Here is a 20,716-nt window from a genome sequence, read left to right as displayed (position 1 = left end):
ATCTTACGGAAGGTTTTGATTGCGGCTGGTGAAATAACGATCCGCTAGTTAAGGTAGAGTAAGAGGAGGAAGCTGCCGAGGATAACAAGGGGAGAGGAAGAAGAGTTTTGCAGAGGAGCATGCCCCCTTTTTTTGGGGAAACTTAAGCAGCCTAAAACAAGAGGCATGTTCTCTTCTTGGTTACATCAGTGTGCGTCCGGAAGAACCTCGTTAAAATAATCTAATTTCTTTTTGACACAGGCTGGTGTCACAGAGAGGGGAGTCTTTGGTGGCAGGGAAGCGCAGGCTTACCGGGCTGCTCTGAATTCAGAGCCGAGGCTGGGAGAGGCGGGTTTAGCTGTTCCATTTAGTACTCCCTCATTTTTACCTCTGCAGTATCAAGCTTAGAGAGGAAGCGGAAAATGTTTTTTAAATCCCTTTCCTCATTGCTGCCATGTTCAAACTGAATTAACTGTCTTCCGAAGGAAGCCTGCGCTATAGGAAACATCTGCCATGGTCCAAATTGTGTTTGAGGTCGGAATTAAAATGTATGTAACTGTTCAGCGGTGAGCGATGAATACACAAATCCTGCTCTTTGCCAACAGTTGTTTTGCGAGACATGATTTGTACGCTTCCCGTGTACCTGTGCGGTCACACAAATGTGTTACTGGAATACGAACCAGCACAACGTGTCTCAGAAAATAATGATTATCAGATGAAGCTAGAGTGTCAGATAGTTCCTTATTTTAAGCATACATTTGTTTATTTATTTGTCTTCTACGAACAGTGTTTGTGGAGTGTACTAGTAATTGATGTGAGGATGTAATTGTATTCACGGTGCATCTGTGTCAGGGGCAATATTTATGTGCAACGGCTGCTCTGTGAAATATTTGTTCTCCTCTTGGCTCTGCCATCCAATGAGTTGATGTAAGCTCTCAGGGAAAGTATGAACAATTTTTAGACCTATTCTAGATACAGTCCTTACAGATTTTTTTGATTGAGTAACTGAAAAGAGCGTTTGAAAAGAACAAGTCTCAGGTGTAGACCAACCGGGGGGGGGGGCTTGTGCTTTGCTGTATTTGATGAACTTTCAGTCTGCTGAATTCATAAAAAACGAAAGCTCCTACTTTATGGAGTGTTGTCTGAGGACCGGGACTCTTGCAGTGTATTTGAGTGCCTAGGCTTCCTTCTGGCTTCTTTTGGGTAAAGACTGTTCAAGTTTGGAAAAAATTGTTCAAGTGCTTTAAATTGTGTCCTGTCTTTCAGCGGGAATTGCAGAGATAATTCCAAAATAAACTGAGGAGCGACTAACAAAAGTGAATAAGGCAGAAGTTTGAGCAGGACTCAGTGGTGCATGCTAATGCCATATTTCTGGTGCACGGTGGCAAGTGTTGGTACCACATGTATTTCAGAGGTTAGTTACATGATACTGCCAAATTCCCGATGGATTAATGGACATTTTGGTTCAGACTGACAGCTCCCGAGGCCCCGGAGCAGCAGCTTGAGGGTGGTGGCACAGGACTCCTAGACATGGACGTGGATTGATGAAAAGCAAAGCCCTCCACAAAGTTGGCTGGGTATCGTTCAGCCCATTTCACAGGTGGGAAATCAAGGCACAGGAGGGGTGCCCAACCTGCAAGGTGCATAAATCCCTTTGAAACCCCTCTCTGACCATCCCTCCTGCAGCCCCTCAAAGGCAGCAAACATGTCTACAGAAGGATGCTGGCACATTTGCTGGCAGAGAAATGACATTTATTGGGTTGCTCCAGGAGGTCTATGTTTGTACTGGGATGGAAGGTCTGCGGGGCTCGGGGCAGGGACTTGAGTGCTGCGGTAGCTGCCGGGAGGACAGCCGGAGAAAGCATCCACGTACCTGGGGCTGAGATGCTCCAGCATCTCGCCCCGCTCAGCTCTATGTTCTTCAGCAAGACTCCTGGTGCCAGAAAAATGCATGTGCGGGGAGGCGGAGGGTGCCAGGGCAGCTCCGGGAAAGCAGCAGTTGGCCATTAATTTGCTCTAAGGTTGGGTGGATTGATTCTGCTGCTGTGGAAACCCATGTGGATGAAGGGGCAGGAGGACAGGGGTGGTAGGTCACACCAGAGTCTGCTGTCAGCGCAGAAGAAAGAGGGAGATTTTTATGTTTTGTGGCACCTCTTTTCCTACTTTGGAAAAAGCTTCCTTTTTATGTGCCTGTGTAAATGCTTTATAGCCCGAGTGCTGTGACTTTGAGTAGTTCCTCGGAACTGATGATGAATTTTGACCACGTACAGCCGGTGTCTTCAAGTTGCCGAGGACTCTGCTCTCAGTTTGTGATGTGTTTTTTTACTGCATTTAAATGAGTGATTTTATATAACTTCTGAGTATTGGCAGGCTTACAATCACTTTCTCCCCCCCCCTTTTTTTTTTTGTTTAAGCTTGGTTTTTCTAAGGGCCTGAAGCTATGACCTTCTTCCCAACAGGTTTCAAAATCCTAGAGTCGCTTTAGCCCAGTTGGGCCATGGTATGGAAATCCCAGAGGTGATCTAAAATGCTCCAGGTACTTTTGAAGGTAGCCAGAAGGGCAGAAGAGAGAAGGTCTGTTGGTGGCTCTGCCGGAGGATAGCATGAACTCCTCCGTCAGGCGTGGGTGAATCCGTACAGAAGGCATTATCTTCATAAAGCCCCAGCCACAAGAAATGCTTTAATCGGAGCTTGTGGTTGAGTACGGGACGCCCAGATGTTGGGTTCCTCCCGGGGAGGGATGCGGTGGGGTGGCTGTGGCCAACACCGTTCTCTGTGCCTGGTCAGCAGCTCAGCCGATCCCTCATAAAGTCCTGCCAAGTGCAGAAAATAAATAAGACCAAGGCTGTTTTTTCCTTCTCACACCTCTAGCAAGGATTAGAAGTAACCACAGAAAGAAAATACTAATTTTTTAGATTTTTTTTTTGGCGATGGCTCTGTCCATTTTGGTATTCCTACCTATGGCCAATGCCTCATTCTCTTAATTTCCGTTGCTCCGACTGCTTTGTTTTTCCTTCATTGCAATCAAGATAATGCAGTACAATATTGCACTAAGAATTTCAGCTATTCAATTACCTTTCAGAAGTTGACTTAATTGGCTCTTTAAGTGATAGCTCTCTATTGTGTGCAATCAGCACGACTCAAGGAGGGAGCAGGAAGAGGATAAGGACTTTGTTTCTAATCAATAAATAAAGGTCTTTGAAATAATACTGCTTGCAATTTGTATCACCAGTTAAATTACACAGAAGATGATCGTCTGCGCGTTCCTTGCGGAGCACGGCCATAACTGAGTAATAAGCCTTTGCTATCTGCAGGTATGCGGACTATTTTACTCTATGTTTCCAGCAAATCCAATTCTCCCCTTAGATTCCCCCCCCCCAAATATTAGAGAAAAAAACAAGACAAAACTGCTGCAGAGCCTAGCACAGATGGTTTGGGAGAGTCTAATATGTAATGACTAATCATTTATTTTGCACCTCATAAAGTACGCAAATGAGCATGATACCTGATGATAAATAATTCAAAATGGAGTTGCAAGGCAAGGAGAAATTATAGATGGAATGAATATATGGTAAACCAACTTTAAAAAAAAAGCAATCCCAAAAGCCTACGCTCTTCTTCCAAGCTGTGATCCATAGCAACAGCTGGTTCTTGGTGCAGGTTTGCCTGCAGTGCTTGAATGCAAGGGACTTTGGGCCAGCAGGACTTCTAGAGCTTGCGGTCAGGGTTTGGCCAAAGCTACACATCTCAGGAGCCGCCGCCCTTGCACAGCTCTGTTGCACCTCAGGTCATCACTGAGCTCGTTCCTGCCTTGGTTTAGGCAGCAGGAAAGCTTTGCCAAGCACACCAGGTTTCTTTCAGATTTTTTTCCCCCTCCCTAGTTAGTGGGGTAAAAGAGATTGGCTGCTTCATACTCTCTTTAAAGCTAAAGTTACAAATCATAATTAATGATTTAGTCCTGATTAAAAATATTTTGAATCCAGAAGGGTCTTCTTGAGATTGCAAGACGCACAAGACTGGAATCCACTCTCAGTCCCCTGGTGCCGCCGCTGCCTGGGACAGTTCCAGCTCCTGTCACCACGGTCCCATCCGTGAATCCATCCCCTTCCCAGCCGTGGGGGTAGGTGAGAACTGCAGGTGCAGAACTGAGGAGAGCCACAGGTTTTAACGTTTAAGCATCCAGCACACCCCTCGGTAGGCTGCGTGTCTCTCTGCTCTCCATTTCCAACACCTTCTGCACGCCGAGGGGGTTTCATTTCGTTTGGGGGAGCGACCAAGGGGTGTTCTTTGCAAGGATCGGCTCGCTCAGACCAAGCTGGGATTTAATTGATTAAAGATGCTGCTTCTTCCTTTGCTCCCTACCCCATCCCGGTAAGAGATGGATGACGTCCTTCGGTGCAATGTTCTTGCTGCAGGCAGGAAGACGATGCTGATCTGGATTTATAATCCTGCCCCAAAGGGCAGCGTTAAGACCGTTTTACGTGTCAGCTTGTAGGACTTTTCACGAAACTGTGGAGGTAAATTGAGCTTGCCCTTTTATCAGCTAGAAATGGTGATGCTACAGTCTCCTGGTCCAGCTCAGCGTTAAACATGTCCTTAAATTGCCAGCAATCTTCTCCTGGCAGCCGCCGGCTGGTGTCAGGCGCCTTCGTGCCCAGACACCCCGACAAGGCTGTGTTTGTTAGCGGAGGGTTGGTACGGTCTTGCCTCGGTGGAGAAGTGGAACTGAATGGTCATTTTGTGATGACAGTAATTGCAGCGTCCGTGTAGTTTCACTATCCAAGTGTTTTACTGATGATCCCAAGTGCTGGGTTGATTCCATACTGACTTTGCAGAGCACCGCGGTGCTGGGAAGGTGTGTAGCATCTATTTATAAGATGCAGTAACTGCTGGTTTGCTAGTAATTTTGTCTGTATTGAGTGAGGCAATACAGGGGAAGAAGGGCAAAAGAAACAACTTTTTTGATGTAAATTTACTCTGTGGCTTCTTTTGCTCCTGGGAGGGGCTGTTATGATAAAGCCTGATATATTCTCACATCTGCCTATGAAGAATCTAGGATTTATCTTTCAAATTAAATTTGCTTTGCTGCGCTGCCAGCAGTTTTTTTTTAGTAGCTATTTTTGTGAAATATAACCTGAGAATTTGTATTGGCTTAACACTTAAAATGTAGCCAGGGGAAGACGGAATATTCATCTTTATTGTATTTGTTTCTCCTGTAATGAGACATTACTGTCTGTCGTAAAGGAAGCGGTCCCCGAGCCCAGGGAGCATGCCCAGTTATTTTCTGCTTGCTCCATTAGCTCGTGTGCAGACCTCCCGATTTTTTATGTGCATGTGCTTTTCTACTTGTTTAATCCTGCCAACTGCTCTTCTGGTTGGAAATCCATTTCTATAATGCTGGGTATTACACAAATTTGTTGAGGCTCTTAACGCAGATAACGGGGGGGTGAGGCCGGTTTGCCCAGTCAGGCTGTGCCGACTTTCTGCTTGCCATCAGTCACACAGAGAGCTTTACGCTGCAGCTCACTGAGGGCATAAAATGCATGCAGTAAAGAAAAATAAAGTTTAAGGAACAGCTAGAGTGCTGTAAATATCGCTTGGATTTTGATTTACAAAGTCCAAGCACAGCACAAATCGTATGGTGCTCTGTGCCCTGTGGAAGTCTCTCTTTGTATTCCTTTTCTGAAAAATTTCCATAACTGGTAATCGTGGGATCGTAGCAGAGGGCCCTTCTTAAATAGCTTTTTGGTCACCGCTGCTGTTTACTGTTGCTCTGTACAGCGTGGTAATCGAAGCTCATTCACGGGAATATTCATCACGCACTGCAGCACGGATGCAGGCGTGCTTCGCAGCCCCGGACGTCGGGGTTTGCGCTGTGCGTGGTGCTTTGGGGACCGGAGCTGGGGCGGGTGGGAGGCACCTTCTCTCTCCGGGGCTGCGTGTGATTTGCAGTGTTTGTGTAGCCGTTTCCAGCAGAACTGAGCACATCCCTGCCTGTTGTACTGTTCTGGTTGTTTTAATCTGTTGAATTTATCCATGGCACTTTGCCTGGTGGAGAGCGGTGGGAATGTTGTCAGCGGTGGCAGAGGAGGATGCCAGGCTGCTTTTTTTTCATTATTTGTAGTGAAGCCATACAAAGTCCATCCAGGGCCTTGTGCAAGGGTTTAAGTAGCTCTCAAGCATGCACGTACCCTTTGTTTAAGCAACGGAGTAAGCGACCTGCTCAAAGTTTAGTGTGAGTTTATGTACTTGTGTTAATTTGTGACTTAACTATCCAGTTCTATTAAAAATAAAAGGAACAAAATCATTCTGGCACACTTTGATAGCTACAGCATTTGGAAATTCTTCAGCTTCTCTCTCTTCTCTTTCCTGATTTTTCCCAAGAATAGTTGCAACACTTTTCTTTTTTAGGACTTTGCCCTAATAATTACATCTGTGAAGATCTGCTGGGATGGGTTATCCCACAAGCAGGATTATGCCCTTAAATGGAAAATAAGCTGCTGCAACAGCCAAAGTTTGGGAAAAAATATTATTGTGGGAAAACTAAGTTGCTGGATGTATTATTCCATGTTATGGAGCTGCACAGTCAGGAAACGCTTGTAAGTGCAGAGAGGAAATGCTTGTGTCTTCTAAATGCTTGTTGCATTCTTTTTTTAATTGTTGTTAAAATAGGAAAACATACCTCTAATAAAATAGCAGCTAATACACCCTCTGTAAAATGGACGGGAGGCGTGAGAAAACATTCGAGGGAGATGGGGAGGCCAGTCTTGCTTTATGAACTCTTTAAATTATTTGCTGGCTCATGCTCCCTCCCTTTCCCCCCCCAAGCCGGTGGTGGTGCAGGTCCTCTGCAGGCTGCCCGGACGGTTCCCGGCCGCACTGCTTCTCGGCCAACGATTTGGGCTAAATAATCCAATTAAGCTTTGCAGCTTATATAACTCTCTTGGCTTGAGGCAGCAGCCGGACTGACGGGGATACAAAACACATCTGGAAATAGTGTACTAAACATACTACCGCGGCCGGAGCCAAAACGATTTGGACAAATTTGCTCATACGCACAAGATGTCCTTTGAACAGCAAGACGTGTGCGTACGGTCTCCTTGCTGAAGAAGTCGAAGTTAGAAAATGCTCCTATCCATAAATCGTTGCCCTGGCTGGGAAACTTAACTGGCTTTTCTCCTCTCCCTTCGCCTGCGGAAGATCTTCCTCCAGCTCCGGAGGATCAGCCAGTCCCCGTAGTGCGCTGATCATACATAACACGTATGTTTATGTATTTCAAAGGTGGAAAGGACCTCCAGCATCCTCTAGTCTGACTTCTTATCTGATACCCGTCATAGGAGTTGCTTTTTATTTAGACTGAAATGTAACTTGGTGTGTAACTGGAGCATTGCTCCGAAGAAACAATCAAGGTTTTTTCTGAGAATTCATTATAACCCTGGTAATTTATGCTAATGGTTAATCACACTTACTATTAAATATGGGCATTTTACGTCAGCTTGAGGGTTGGGGAGAAAGAAGAGCTCAGCGATTCTGTATGTCAAGTGGTGTGCCCAGCACAAGCTTAGAAAAAAAACAGTGCACGTTTTAGCACTCTCAGATGTCTGTTCTCCTGTTGATATCCATTACTCTCAGTAGGGAAGTTATGGGCATTAGCAGCAGAATGAATTTCCCTTCATGTGCAGTGACATGCTCTTACAGCTTTATTTTATAGTCTACTGTCTGATGTTAAAGTAAAGAATTTATTTGTCTTTGCAGGTGTGCAAGGCTGGTTTAGCACTCGCGTCCTGCCCGTTCCTGGGGGCTTCCACGGCTGCCTGCCCGACACCTTCCAAATCTGTGCTGGGGAAAAGGGGTGTAGAAATGCAACCCCCCGAAATCTGATAGACCACACTCACACGGAGCTGCTGGGCTTGGCCTTGGGAAAACATGTACAGGGAATTAGCTACAGTCAGCGTGCGCAGGCCGGGTTGTCAGAGGAGTGGTGCCAGAGCTGCAGGGATGCCGAAGGTGGTTTGGCAGAGGGTGCATCTCCGTCCCGAGAGGGGATGTCGCTGGGGCACAGCAATGCCAAAGCAGTGCTCTGTGGCATCCTGACCCCAGTTTGGCTTTTGAAGTGGTTTGGCCACGTCTGGGCAGTGCCTAAGGATGGGCACCCGGGCAAACCCCGCAGCGCTGGGAAGGGGGTGCGGAGTGCCGGGCGGCTCTGCTTGGGGCTGCCCCGGTCTGCGCCAGCATAGGGCTAATGAACACTCAACCCACGCTGGCAGGATCCCTTCGGTATCTTTGCACTAGCAGGGCTTACTCTGGTTTGTAATGGAAACCTTAATATATTTCTTCCAGTGTACTGATTTATAAGGCTGTCAGAATGCCCCTGCTCTCACCAGGCTTTGGACATGGCCATGGGAGTCTTCTGCAAGTATCTTTGTAGTCATAAATACCTATATACGGAGTCGTGATCTTACAGTTTATGCATTTTGGTTTTTTCCCATCATCATAAAACTAAACCATGAGTTCCCCAAACGAGGCTGTGTATCTTGAACCACTCCTCCCGACCCGTGGCAGCGTTGGGGCTCACCTGTCTGTGTTGCTCCTGTTCAGACGTGGGTTTGCTGGAGATGACGACACAGCTCTGCCGCCACTTCTTCCACATTGCTACTGTATTTGACAGGCTGACTGCCCTCTCTTGATGTTTTATCCCTAAAGAAGGAGGAAATTGGATTAGCTTTTTCACAGCAGCGCACAGCGGTGACCCTGGGTAACACAGCTGATCTACGCACGGGAAGCTTTGGAAGCTGGGTACGAGGGTAAGTTATTAACAGGGGACTCGCCCAGGGTGATTTGTTTTATGGACGTCTCATAAAGGCACTCCAAAGGATGAACCGATCATTAAACATTTCTTCATGTGCTCAGATGACAGCTTTTAGTTCTCGAAGAGGTGCTGAGCCGCCCGGGTGGCTGGTGAGAGACCATTTCCAAAGCGGTGTTGGGATGCACGGGTGTACCTGAAGCACCCAAGTACAGAAACAGCCTCCCCAGGCACTGCGCTCCAACAGTAAACCTCTTTGTGCAGAGGGAACAGGGGCTCGAGTTGAGCTCTAAACACTCGTGCTGCGAGTTTTAAGGGCGGTTTCCATCGGGGTGAGTCATGTTGCTTGTTTTCCTCGTGCCGTGCCGAGCCGCGCTCCCTCGCGGTGGGGTTTTCCTGGGTTTTGAGCTCCTGGCACCCCTGGGACAGCCGGACTGCAGCGAGCGGGTCAGGCCCTGCACTCTGTCCCTCCCACTGGTGCAGTCTGCTGTGATTTCGCACGGTTTAACTCCCTCCGTACGAGCTGTGGCTTTGCTCGGCTGTGCTTGGGGTTCATCTTGTGCAAAGCCCCTCTCCCTTCGGTGCCTTTGTGAGCAGCCGTGGCCCCTCCGGAGCAATGTCTTCCCCTCGCACCTCCCCAGGTTTAAAAATGTCTGAGCTCCTGGTTTGAGCATCTCAGCAAATCCTCCGGTTCCGGCGTAAAACCGACCGATGGATTGATTCCATCCCGAGGAGCGGCTGGGGCGGCGGGGCGCTGCCGGGGGAGCCGTGCTGGGTGCTGCAGCGCTGGGCTCTCCGGCAGCCCGATTCAGCGTCGTCCCGCGCATGCTCCTGTGAGGACGTCTGGCTGCGCTGGTGCTTTCTGGGCCGCGTAAGATACAACCGTTTTGTTGTGGAAGACTCTCTCTGTGGGCTCTGACACCGATTGCTGGGCGCAGCTGGTGGGTTCCTGCGGGGAGACGGGGGCTCTTCTCCTTGCAGCGGGCAGCCCGTCCATCTTGCGTTCTCCTTGCAGCACCTCAATATGCCAAATTGAATCTTTCTGTAATGTAGCTTCCCCCTGGGTGGAAAGTCTGGAAAACTGAGCCACAGCAGCCCACATAGCAATTAGCATTACCTTATATATGCCACCAGTAAAGGTAACGGTGTGTGAAATACTGAAAACCCAAATGCATTTAAATAGACATGTTCTAAGGAAATGAGAGGCATGAATGGCGCATCTGCTCGCAGGGAGCATGAAGTGTCCTCTGCCAGGACTAAACAGCACTTTAGGAATAGTTGTGAAATTAAGCATAAATACCATGGTCTTGCTATGGGAAGCATACCTATTTCTGGAGGTGTTAAGCAGCATACAGTAAGATTCAGTGCAGTGTCTTTAAGCCATTAGGTAAACCTGACATTGCAAGAAAGCAAAACCTGTAAGGATGTGGTTTCGCAAGCCATTTAAACTGCTCTCCATTTGGGCTGTTGTCCAAAAGGGCATCCTAGCTCCCATGCGCTTCCTTTTTAGCACCGGCTCGGTCGCAGGATGGTCTGGCTGGAAACCAGGCCCAGCTGGCTTGAGATTGCCGAGAGCCACTCGTGACACCCTGGCGGAGCTCGGCACGGGGCAGCGGGAGATGCCGGTAACGTTTCAGAGCAGCAGCTTGTTGAGAAGCTTTCAGGCATCATTTAATAAGCAACCAAAGGTCTTAGCAGTAGGGCACCTGCATCGTCATCCTCCTCCTCCCCCAGCTGTTTGTCTTCTACCCTTGCAGTGTCCTGCAACCTCCACCTGGTGCTGTGCCGTCGCCAGCATCTGCGTCGCCTCGCAGCGGAGCCGATCTGGAGTAACGCTGCTGCTGCAGCTGCTGCTGCTGCTGCTGCTGGCACGGGGCTGGCAGGCAGCTCCGCAGCTGAACCGTTGTCGGATGTGGCACCGGGGCCCCCCAGCTCTGGGTTAGTTCCTGCGTTTTTGAGTAGGGAAAAGTTAAATTACCACAGGTGTTGCTGGCAAGTCGGGAACTCCATCTTTCTGTACTTCAGTGATGTACTTTCTGCAAGGGGAAGAGAGAAGGGGTTTTTTTACACTCTAAAGCTGGCTGGTGTGGTTTTGTGGGGGGGGTATCGGCATTATTTGATAACCCTTTCTCATGTTTTCTTGGCTGCTGAATGAGAAAAGGGAGAAGCGGGTCTTCCTCCTCTTTTAGCGGTATGTTTTTCTTCCCAGGAATTATCCTAGCATATAAAATGAAACAAGAGCCCTCAGATAGCATCGACGCTCGTAGTTGGTCTAAGTGTGCTATTTAATGGCAATGTCTTGTTTTTTCTCTGGAGAGAAGAAAATGTACCCCATTAAGTGCTCACGTTACAAGCCTGCGCCCTGGGGGATAAATATTTCAAATATTAATGCTGAGTAATTTTTAAAAGGTTCTGTATGCATTTTATTTTAAGCATTCTGCAAATTATTTAAGACTACTGAAACAAAATGCAATTCAGATCAGCTCATCCTGTGATCAGTATGTGGTGATTTAAAAATCTGCTCCTACCCACCAGCCCAGTCGTGCATCTGATCGGGCATTGGTGCAATAGGGAAACTGTAATTTGTTTGCTGCTGCGGATCTGTAGGTAGACAAGATGTACAATTTACATAGACAGTGGAGTGAAGGGAACGCTCTAAATATCCTTTCACTCTAATACAGTCGCATGCAAATGAGTTACTCTTTTGGAAAAAGAAGTCAAACCTGACTTGCATTGAAGTCCCTGGCTATTAACATCAGCGGAGCCAGGGACTCCAGCCAGAACTTCTGTGATTTCCTTGATATCCCTCTGACTTAGTACATCGCTCTAACTTTTCCATATGTGTTCTCTGATTTATAACACAGCAATACTTTCTTTTGCTGTTGTAAAATTCTTTCATACGCTCAGCCATGCCAAAAGCTTCATATGTTATTGATTAAACAAATTCCCCCTGTTCCAGGATTTCGGCTGTTCTGAGTCTGGTGGTAACTTTAGTGGAATGATGACTGCGATGGTCGATCGTACAAGGAGATGGGGAAATACAACATCCCGGCACTTATTGCTGCTAATCAATAAGCTATCCTTCAATTTGCAAAGTGGAACTGCTTTTTCACCTGCCATGTCCCGAGATGGGCTGAGCTCGTCCATCAGCTGCAAAGTGCCGGTGGCTCATGGTCATTTGTGGGGGGGATGATGATGATGATGGATTTTAGTAATGTTGGGAGGAGGATTGACAAGAATTTCATTTCGACTCCTTCACAGGCAATTAGCAGCAGCTACTGCTAGAGAAAGGGCGTGATGATTGACACAATGACCTTTGCAAAGAGCAGCCTCCCTTCTTGGAGGGATTCCTTTCGGATGGAGTTGCGAACCGCTAGCACAGGGTGGGATGCGTGGGTGCTTTGGGGTTTGGTGGAACAAGGTCTCTGTTTCACTATTAGCATAATTAGGTTGTAATAAAAAGGGCTTTCCTGTTAGACTGTGAGGCATTTGCTCTGCTTCGGGATTTTCTGCTTCTTCAAAGCTCCAGCGCTGGGCCTTGCCAGCACCCACGGGAACGCAGTCCTGCGTGCTCCAGACATCAGCTGTTTCTTCGGGGTTGTTTCGGTTCATGAGATTTTACTCACTAGCTTCGGTACTCGTTGTGAGAACAAGGCAACAGGGAGAGAAATCCAGTCTGGAGGTTGGCAAGTGGTGAGAGCCAAGCAAATCCGATTTGGGTTTTTATTGCATGGGACGGTTTGCAATCCAGCGTGAAGCTGATGGCCACAGGTGGCAAGTAAAACAACCCATGGCGTGGCCAGCACCGAGACCCCGGTGCCTGGACCTTGACGATTCGCGGACGAGGCTGCTGCAGGTTCCTGCAAGTGCATTTTCAATACAGGAGAGCAACATGCTTCCCGCTGCGAGTCTGTTCCCGCTGCCCTTAGGCGCATCCCAGAGCATTTTCCCTGCCCATGCCATGGAAGGACAGTGCATTAGGCAAATGCATCTTCTTTTAAACCACGCACAGGTTTGCTCAGTCAGGACTGACCACGTCTATAAATTCCCAGCCTTTCCCGTTCGCCTTTTTCCCCCTTTCTTTCCACTCCTCGCCCAGGTTTGCCTGTGTGATGTCCTTCCTTAAAAATCCTGTAGAGCTGCAATTATTTCAAGGTTTAATGACCCATGATTTCTGTAGTACTTTATTTTGTTCACTTTCAGCATGTTTTTATTCCCCAATCAAATAGGAGTATTTAAAAAAATCACCAAGAACAGGGCCTTCGCTTTCCATTGGAGAAAAAAATGCTTCGAAAGCTGTATTTGTGCTACACAGGTAAATAATTAGATGGCTAATGAATTAGCTTTGCTTTGAAGAAGAAAGCTGCAGTGATCCTAATTAAGTTGTGAGGAGAGACACAGAAATTTGGGGTCTTTCTCCCAAATAACACGAGAAAAAGGGACTGCCAACCCGGACGAGGCCAGGGACCACCGGTGGGGTGGTGATTTTCCCCATCTTGGTCTCAGCCCCATCTCATGGTGCCTCTGTGCTTGCAGCACCATCCAGCTCTTCTGCGTTGTTTAAATTCCTCATTTCAGTGTTTTTCCATGGCAGTGAATTCAGAGAAATAATACACTTTTTCTGTGCAACACATTTCCTTTTATCAGTTTCAAATTAATATTTGAATTGAATGGTTACTTACTTCTATATTTTGAGACAAGGAGAATGGAAGTCTGTAATATATTTTCATTATATCACTCTATTTTATATGCTTTTCATCATAAGCCCTATTATTATGCCTATCCTAAGATGAATAATCTCATATTTTTTTTCTTTCCTCACAGAGCAGGTTTTTTTTTTCCAGTCCTTTGATCGTTTTCATCACCCTCTTCTAAAGCCCCTTTTAAGACTGTAATAATACTCTTTTTCAGATGAGGTGAAAACTATTCTGGGATTAGGCAGCATCATTTTAATAATGTTATAATCTTTGTACTATTATGCCCGATCCCGTTCACTAAGCAGACTAACACCTTGTTTGCATCCCTCTCCATCCCCCTTTTTTCCCTGGATTGCTGCTGCTTGCAGAGCAGCATCAAGACACACTGATGCTCTGGTCTTTTTCCTAGTTAATATTGTTAATTAAGAACCATGTGAAAAATACCTTGATTCCCCCCCAATTAATTTGCATCTATCAGCTTTGGCATTAATTTGCCATTTTGTTGCCTTTTCTCCGGTCATTTGCTTCTTTTCTGGCTTTGACGAACTTGTCTCTGTGTCAGCTCTGTATTTGGCTACTTCACAAATTCATCTCCTTCTCCAGATCCTCACTAAATCTATTAGACGGTGGGTTTAATACCAATCTGTATGGCTTCCTCTTGATAGGTAACCTTTTGCTGTGATGAAAATTCACTATTTAATTCCGTCTTCTTTCTCTTTAGATCAATGGCCATATTTGCCCTCTTCCCTTTTCCTCCTTAGCTGTGTTGCAGCAAAATGAATTGCCATCTGATTTCTCCGTCTTGTTAAATCCCGTGAACAGGTTGAAAAAAAAACGAGGAAAAATCAGAAGGCTAGCTCCTTTTGCAGAAGCTGATGGTGGTTTATACCTGCCGGGGATTTCCTCGCCCGCCAAGTGCTTTCGTTTGCGGCTCAGGGGATTCGCAATGATCTCGGAGCTGTTTGTATCGTTCAGTGGTTCACCCACGGAGCTGGGCTGCAGAAGGAGATCCCAAACCTGCTCTGCAGGTACCCGAGAGCTGTCTGACGGCTTCTGCTGCCTCCTCTGCCCTGATCCGAGACACTTTAGGCATAGGTGATGGGCATCACTGTTTGCTTTCTTAATTTCTGAGTTTCTACATCCTTTGGAGCCTGCATCCCTCCTTCAACTCCCTGGGGAGCTTTTTGGGTCTGGGCACAGGCACCCCTGCGACTTGCTTTCCTCCTTGGAAGGGGAATTATAATGTTCACCATCCGTGTTGTGGTTCATCGTCTCCATAATGGGAAATCTACTCATCCCCATCCCTGCAAACTTCCTACTTAGGACTTTAAAAGAAGAAAAAAAGCTTATTTTTGGAAGGATCTGTGTGAATGTTGTCTGAACTGGATCTCAAATGCAAACAGTTGCTCCTACTTTGAAATATGAAGGTGCAGGGGATATGTATTTTCCTCTCTCCTTCTGAGGACATATGTGCTGAGACAACATTAAACTCCAGCAAGGAGTCGTGCAACGGGAATATGATCAAAACCTACTGCTGCAAAAAGAAGAAATGGTGACTTAAGGGTGCCCGTGCTCCCTGGGTAGAGACCGTCAGTGGAAAATGCATTGCATTTCTATCTCATTACATGGAGCTGTCGAAGGTTGAAATGCTGTTAAATATACCACAGGCTCTTACTAGATGGCTATATTAAAAAAAACCACACACACACACAACAGATTGCAGCCAGTGGAAGCGCTTTCTTTATTTGAGGATCATTTTTTCAGACAGGCTGACTTTTAATAAGCCTCTTGGCGCTGGCTGATGTGTTAGCTCAGCACGACGGTGGGATGCTCAACCCGGGGGCAATGCGAGAGCCTCCACAGTGCTGGGCTGAGCGGCTGGGTGGGCGCTGGCTGCGAAGGGTCGCTCCTGCTGCTGTCGCCTACCTGGGCAGCGTGGAGGTATGGAGGTTGGGTACTGGTTTTTGTAACATGCCATAGACCCTGATGCTGAAGAACGGTGCTGCCTGTGCTCAGGATGGTGCTTGAGCATAGGCTCTAAGTTGGGGCGTAGCGATGGCGCCGAGATGTGCATTGGGGTGGTGGTGGCATCGAAATACATTATTTGGCCCCGATTCAGGATATAACACACCCTTGGTAGTGATTGAACTGAAACAAAGTGTAAATAAAGGGCAGAGGATGAACACAAGGAACTAAACCACAGCTGCTATTTTTGGTGGCTGCTTTGGCCGCCCGTGGCTGTTCTGGCGACTCCGGGGCTCGTCCCATCAGCGCCAGCGCCACCGTAACACGGCCCCTCTGCTTTGAGCTGGGAAAGCCACGTGCCGCCTCCTTCCTTCCCTGTCCCTGCCCTGCCTGCCGCTCTCCGCACCTACAGCTGTTTTCCCGGTAATAATGAGCTTTCTAGTGGTTCTAAAGACTCTACTTTCCGTGTTACTTTCTGTCTTGCTGTTAACCACAAATTATATTCTTTACAAAAAAAAGTTTAAAGAAACTTATAATGAAGAAACTCGAGGTGTATTTTATAAGCAGCGGCTAGAAAATGTCTGTTTTGGCTCAGTATCCAGGTGGTTTGGGACACAGCGGAGCTGTAAATGTCGCATAATGTTTGCTGAATAAAGCATCCGTGTTTGCTGTGTGGTGATGGCACTGCTGAAATGCTCTTTCTTTCCTTGGGGACAAATCAGCCCCCAGCAGGGTAGCGGCAACTGCTGGAGCCTTTCGGGAGGTCCACCCCAGCAGGTAACGTCCGCTCCCTGAAATCTGGCCTTTGTTGCTTGGCATGTCTTGGTGCTCAGTTCCTTAAGGCAAACCAAGTTCTCGGTGGCTGCATATATCCTAAGCTGCCCAAACATTTATGATTTTAACAGACGAGTGCAAGACTGGGAACAATGGTCAGCTGGGTCATGGCGGGGAGACATGTATCTCTCATCTTGCTCACCTTACAGGAGCACGGTTAGTGTTTCTTTAGATTTGAAGGAAAAGACCTGCTGAATCTTCATCCTGCCTGGCAAGGGCAGTGACTTCTGGGGAGTATTTTGGATGCTGAACGATCCTCTCTTTTTCTTTCTGCTACTTAAGGCAATGTTTTTACTGTCACAACTTACCTGTAGCTCCACGTAGCACAGCAGAGTCGCTTCCCTGCGGCTTTTTGGGGGATGCTTTGGGGTTTTGTTTATGGTGAGTCTCTAAAGCTGGTCTCTTCCGTCTACAGCCAGATGAGCAAAGGGCAGTATTTTGCTTTTAATGGTATAAAATGTTTATTGTAGAGTTATTGCTGATCCTTGTGTACCTGTGCAAAGTGTCTAACATCTGTGTGCTGTGCTAGCCATCAGATTTCCATGTAAAGCAGGACTAACCTTTTTCGCATCTCAGGAGCTGAATTGAATTCACCAATAAGGCACAGTAACTCCTTATATCCATTTTAATGGTCTGGTGAAATTCTGTTAGCAAAATACCTAATGAATGTTGCGATTCAATCAGGGCAATCTAGAGTGTAATGTGTGGAGCGGCGCCAGCATTATATAAATCATTAAACATCAAAACGTAAAAAAAAAATCCCTAATCATCATCTAACTCCAGGAGCGCCTGTACGTGGCTGGGGACGACGCCGGGCGTGGGCAGCACAGGCGCCTGGCTGGGACGGGGACGGAGGCGAGCTGGGGTGGGATGGCTCGCCAGCTTGGTTCCCCGTGCTTCCCTGGTTGCATTCTTGGACAACATAGATGCTGTAGCACGGGGAGGGGGTTGTTTGTGTCCTCTGGAGTCCCCCCAGGCCCTTGCAAGTCCCAGAGGGGGAACGGTTATTAATTAAAGGGGTGCTTTAAATAAAATGAAGGAGAATAGTCATTGCAGAGAAATTTTCTGTAGGCAGTTTAGTTTTCTGCTCCAACTCCGTTTGCGTTGTGAACTGGGGACTACACTTTTTTTCAGCTCTTTTGCCCCTGGGAACTCTTGCAGCAGACCGGTCAAAAGGTGCAGTTGTGCACTTGGAGCCAAGATTTTATAAAGATAAACAGTTTAGAGGTTTGGGGGTTGTTCTTAGTTTTTAAACAAAGTCTCTTGAAAGTCTTCCTAATGAGAAGCAAATCCAGCTAGCAAAGACTTTGCATTTGCTTTTGAAAAGATTGAGTTGGAGGGAAATCTCTGGCTTTGGCCATGGGTCCGCTCTGCTGGGAGAAGTTATCTGCGGAGAACAAAACCAAAAGTAATTGGTCCTGAAATACGGACATGTTTAAAATGCACCGCAGGCTCCCTGGGAGGTTGGAGTGCGATTTGAAAGACTAATGCAGAATACAGAATTATAACATTCCTGACTGTATATGTAGAGATATATATATGGATGCCCGTGAGAGATTTCAGGGCGGGGGTTTTATCAGCACTGGTCTGATTTTGTGCCCGTCTGCTGGTTTAGGATCAGATCAGGTATCTTGCTTTCACTCAAAAACTAAAAATGGGTAAGCAGAGTGGACGCAGATGTCCCAGCCCTCACCTCTGCTAGCAAACATGGTTTGCGCTTAATAGTCACTTAAATAAGAACGAAGGCACAGAATTCTCCATCATGGAGAAATACTTTTTATTGAATGGACGCTCTCTTGGATGGATGAAAACCTTTGGGAAGGCTGCAGGAGATCAGCTCTGCAGAGCCCATGTAAGGCTCCTGGGGAGCAGCCCGTGTGCCCATCCGCTGCATGCCGCTGCATCCCGGCTGCCGGGAAAGGAGCCCGTTCCAGCCGTCCCTGCCTACTGCTTCACCAGCAGTTCGTGTTGTTGCTCAGCAAATCCAGCGCAGGGTTCTCAGCTGGAGCCCCCCAGCTAAAAAAATGAAGCCTGGCAGCTGCGGCTGGGCATAGCCGGAGCGAGAGAAAGGAGCAGAGGGGGGAGCCGATGGTCGGCGAGCGATGCTCAGCCGGCCGCTTCCTACGGCCGCTGTGCCTCCGCCGCAGGCTGCTCCCCCCTCCAAGGGTACACGGCCCCCAGAGCACCGGGATGGGCAGATGGCGGCCGGCGCTCAGCTGTGCCCAGCGCTGCCTTCTCTGGCCTGCAGAGAGCCGGCTTGTACGAAGCTGCTCGATGTACGCTCGGAGCCTTACAGCCAGCCTGTTCCTAAAGACGGCTTGCAAAAGACCGTTGAGTGCAAATGTCAGGCATGGCAAGGTGAGAACTGGGTTATTTGCAGGGCACTGGACATGCACAATGTGTGCTGCAAGTGCTGCAAGGTTGAGAGGTTTTTGGTCTCCCAGGTCTGTCCTGCTGACTGTCACCTAACACCAACTTTCTTTCTTTATTAAACCAGTGTATTTTAAGCCCGAAGCAATGTGTTATCTCTCAAGAAAAAGTAAGCTGAGGTTTTTTTTTAATATAGATATAGCTGGGAGTTTTTGTCCTGCAGTGCTTGAATCTGGAGATATTTTAAGAGCTCTGCTGTCTTGTGCTGGGAGGGAATACAATAAATATGTAGATAGGGAGTGCTGCTGCTTTGAAAGGCAAGTAAAGGGTCTGTGCTGAACTGATACTAGCTGAAAAATTTGTTCAGCCTAATTAGCAGCAAATCACTTCTGTGTCCAACCTTGCTTGTAGAGATGGGAGCCAATTTTCCCCCCCCTTATCCTCTGCTGCCCTTCCTGGCTTTTCAGAACCTTCCCTAGCTGAGCAGCTGAGGGTTTTTGCGAGGATGGCGGCTCTGCATCCATGTGTCACTGCAGACCAAGGAGTGCAAAATGGCATTACTGTAAATTCATGGGAAACTGTACACCCATCTTGGCCTTTGTCTCGGACTGTTCAAGCTGTCACCGGAACCGGTCACGATCGATCAGCTTTTAAATTTCATGAAATTTTAATTAAGGAATGGAAAGCCTACGAAGACATCATAGGACAAGAGCACTGGAAACAAATACAATTTCACTTCCAACCATTAGCCAGAAAAGCAGCAAATGGTTGACTGCACATCACCATTGCAGTCTAATGAAAAGTACAGCTCTTGGCTTCGGCGGGCAGGTCATTAGTGACTGAATAATCAGTGACATTTCCCTTCTAAATCTGACACAAACGAAGTGCAGTGCTCTGGAAAAAGCCGTTAAGTGCAAAGCCTTGCCTTTACACTGCTCCAGGTATTGCAGAACAAGAGCTGATGGCAGCCTTCACCTGTGATTTGGCTTTGATCGCATCCACAGGATAGCAACCCCCCGGTATGCCGAGAGGCCAACGCTTCCAGCCTTGCACAAGCATGGTTCCTGCCATCCTTTCGTGCAAAAAAGGGGAGCAAGACTTGCTCCTTGCTGGTGTTCACAGATGCCGCTGGTAAAAGATACAAGTAGGAAAACCTATAATCTAGAGTACTGGGAAGCTGAAAGGTATATTCTTATGCCTGAGACGTACCAGGAGGTAAAGGTCTAGCTCATCGTGGAGTCAATTTAAAGCCTGACATCTCCTGTGAATTCCTATGGCAGCTCCCAAAGTGTTAACCTGTTTTTCTGCAAATTTTTAAATGTTTTCTTGATGGGAGTGGAAAACGAGCGGAACCGCACAGGAAAAAGGAAGGACTGGTCTTGTTTATGTCTGTCCCTCGACTTTCTCTGAATAACGTGTTGTCAGATGGACGGAGTAATCAAATGGGTGTAACTTCCTCTGCTCCCTCCCCACGTGCCAGTGGCTTTGAAAATAATGCTGAAAGGTCAATAGGAGCCAGACTGCCTCGGGGGGGTCCCTTGTGTCGAAGCAGTGAGCCTTTAAGAAGGTTTTTTTTGGGGAAGAGACCCCGCGGGGGAAACTTTTCCTAGGCAAAAGCATTGATGGGAGCTGGGCTGGGAAGCACTGTTGTCTTGGAAACTCTGTGCTTTGGAGCTGGGTATGTCTGATCTTCAAAATTCCTTTTTCTTTATGGACCCCAAATTAGAAGTTGTCGATGCAGTCAGTGTATCTTTTTTCAATGGCTCTGATTTATATTTAGCCCTGTGTTGGGAAGCTCCAGTGCAGTATTTTTGGTCGTTAGCTCTCCTGGTCGTGTTTGGGCTAAGGGTCTACTACTATTCAGTGGATAAATCTGTTTTGGGTGCAGTCCTGGGAGTTATAGCCTTACTGAAAACACATGAATGACCACAGATAAAAGTGTATTTTTAATGAGTAGTTTCATTAACAATGGAGTAAAAAACGGCTCAGGAAAGTTCATTAATGGCTAACCAATTCCACTCCCAGCTATTGTATAATTAGTTCTGGCTGAAGGCTCTCAATAGTT

At 47.3% G+C, this 20,716-nt stretch overlaps 1 protein-coding gene across 4 annotated transcripts in view; it reads left to right on the top strand.

Moving 5' to 3' along the window:
• The window catches only part of MGAT4B (alpha-1,3-mannosyl-glycoprotein 4-beta-N-acetylglucosaminyltransferase B), a 52,101-nt gene that overhangs the window by 14,287 nt on the left and 17,098 nt on the right, over nt 1-20,716 (top strand). The gene's annotated exons all lie outside the window — the stretch shown is intronic.

This window comes from Calonectris borealis, chromosome 15, assembly GCF_964195595.1.
Source record: "Calonectris borealis chromosome 15, bCalBor7.hap1.2, whole genome shotgun sequence".
Classification (NCBI taxonomy): domain Eukaryota; kingdom Metazoa; phylum Chordata; class Aves; order Procellariiformes; family Procellariidae; genus Calonectris; species Calonectris borealis.
This window is presented reverse-complemented; position numbering and strand designations above follow the sequence as displayed.